Below are 2,416 nucleotides of genomic sequence, written 5' to 3'. Positions count from 1 at the left end.
ACATCTCCTTTCTTTCTTCACTCCACACCTCCCTTTCTCTTCCTCTGTTATGCCTTCTCCCTCTTTCTCGCTACTCCGTCTTCTCTGTCTGTATGTTAGTTCTTTATTCCAATTTTGAGGGTCATCCTGTGTTGAATTATCTTCTTTTGTTTACAGTATACTCCTCTCTCTTATGGTATGTTTCTATGTTTTCTCTATCTCCTCCATTCTTTATTTTATATCATGATTTATTTCCTCTTCTCTCACACTTGGTCTACCTCTCTTCGTCTTTTATTCCCTCTCTCTTATCATCTCTCTATGACCCTCTCTTTTTTCGCTGTTACACATTCTCTCTCCTTCTCTCTGGTTTTCTCTCTCTTTCTGCGTGCTGCCTCTTTCTCTCACTTGCGAGGCCCACCCTGGGTCTGGCTCATTAATCAGCTGTGGCTAAGGTAAACATGTCACGTCCCGGCGCAAGATGGATACCACTGTCGATCCTCTATAAGGGCGAAATTCGTATAAAGTAAAGAGGCGATGTCAACTCTAAGAGCCTGAAACACATGGCACCTTCTTGACCCTCCGTGCGTGTTGTCAATGGTTGTTTTTACGATCAGCCTGTCATATTTATGTCAGCGTTCAACCTCTCCTCCAACTCCTTCCCCCCCTCTCCCCTCTCTCAGTCTGTCAGCGTGGTCGTAGGGTAACTTTTTAGTCTCCTTTTTTCCGTTTTTTAAATTATTTTTTTTTTGCTGATTTGAAAAAGGGCAAACATAAGGGAAACGGAGCTACAAGTTTTTTTCTTTTCTCTAACCGCAGTGAGGAGGTGGTTCGTTGGCTGACGAAATTCACACACACATTTTAATTAAGCGTCGTGGAATTACAATTAATTCTGCAATGAACCAAGTTTATCTACCTACATGTCTATCCATCTATCTATCAATTATCTATCTACCTATACCATAAACCTGGATATTCTTGATGTATTACAGAATTATACAAATTAATGCACGTCACGTAGGGAAGCAGTTCAAAGGCGCATATACATTGTCTGTAAGTGCTGTATGCAGGCATTCATATAATTTCCTCCCTTCTCGCTTGACCTTGGTGCAGGAGAGAGATAGGGTGGGAGGGAAGGAGGGGTAGGGAGGGAGAGAGGGAGAGAAGGAGAGGGAGAGGGAGAGGGAGAGAGAGAGAGAGAGAGAGAGAGAGAGAGAGAGAGACGGAGAGGGAGGGGGAGAGGGACAGGGACAGGGAAAGGGAGATGGAGAGGGAGAAAGAGGAAGAGATGGAGGGAGGGCGAGAGGGAGGGAGGGAGTTAGAGGGAGAGGGAAATAGAAAGGGAAAAGAAGGGAGGTATGTAGAGATGGATGGAGGTAGGGAGAGAAAGAAAAAGAAAGAGACACGAATACGAATAAAGTTTTCATGTGTACGAATGTTTAAGATCCTGTGTATTGGACAAGGTATACTGATTATATAAACAATGATAAAGGAATACGGACGAATGAATATGCATCTGATTATGTAAACAATGATAAAGGGAAACGGACGTGTAATTATGCATCTGATTATGTAAACAATTATAAAGGAGAACAGACGTATAATTATTATTATTATATTTATTTATTTATTTATTGTGTATCCTATTGATTGTAAATGTATAAGATTCGGCCAAGAGAATATATAATGATATATCTCACTGATATCGAAATAGAGTCGGATAAAGAAGAAAGGGAGAAGAGGAAGACGAAGAAGAAGATGAAGAAGATGAAAAGGAAGAAAAGAAGAAGAAGAAGAAGAAGTAGAAGATGAAGAAGATGAAAAAGAAGAAAAGAAGATGATGATGAAGAAGAAAAGAAGATGAAGAAGAAGAGAATAGAACAAAGAAGAAAGACTCTTTGTCATAAGGAACAGGTGGGGCCATCATGCGAGGGAAGACATCAAAGGCAAACATTGTGTCGAAAACAAATTCTGTATCACATCTACAGGACATATAGTAAAGACATAAAATACATCAAAAGAAAAAAAAGAAAGAAAGAAAAAAAAAAAATGAAAAAAAAAAAAAAAAAGTATTCCCCAAAAACCACAAATTATGCATGTATATTTTTTGTTGTGTGTTTTGGTGTGTGTGGTGTGTTGTGTGTTTTGTGTGTGGGGTGTGTTTTGTGTGTGTGTTTTGTGTTTTTGGGGGGTTTTTTTTTTTTTTTTTTGTTTTATATATTATTTTTATATATATATATTTTATACTTCTTTTTAAATATATATATATATAAATATATTTTTTAATCTTATTATTTTTCTTTTTTATCATTGCAAAATTTTAAAAACAATTACCCTTCATCACTATTCACCAAATAAACTAAAATTTTTTTCCCAATTAATTTACAAAATTTTTTTTTTAACGGTTATGGGCTTTATTATTTTTTTAGGAAACAGGGTG

Source organism: Penaeus monodon, chromosome 17 (genome assembly GCF_015228065.2).
Source record: "Penaeus monodon isolate SGIC_2016 chromosome 17, NSTDA_Pmon_1, whole genome shotgun sequence".
Classification (NCBI taxonomy): domain Eukaryota; kingdom Metazoa; phylum Arthropoda; class Malacostraca; order Decapoda; family Penaeidae; genus Penaeus; species Penaeus monodon.
This window is presented reverse-complemented; position numbering follows the sequence as displayed.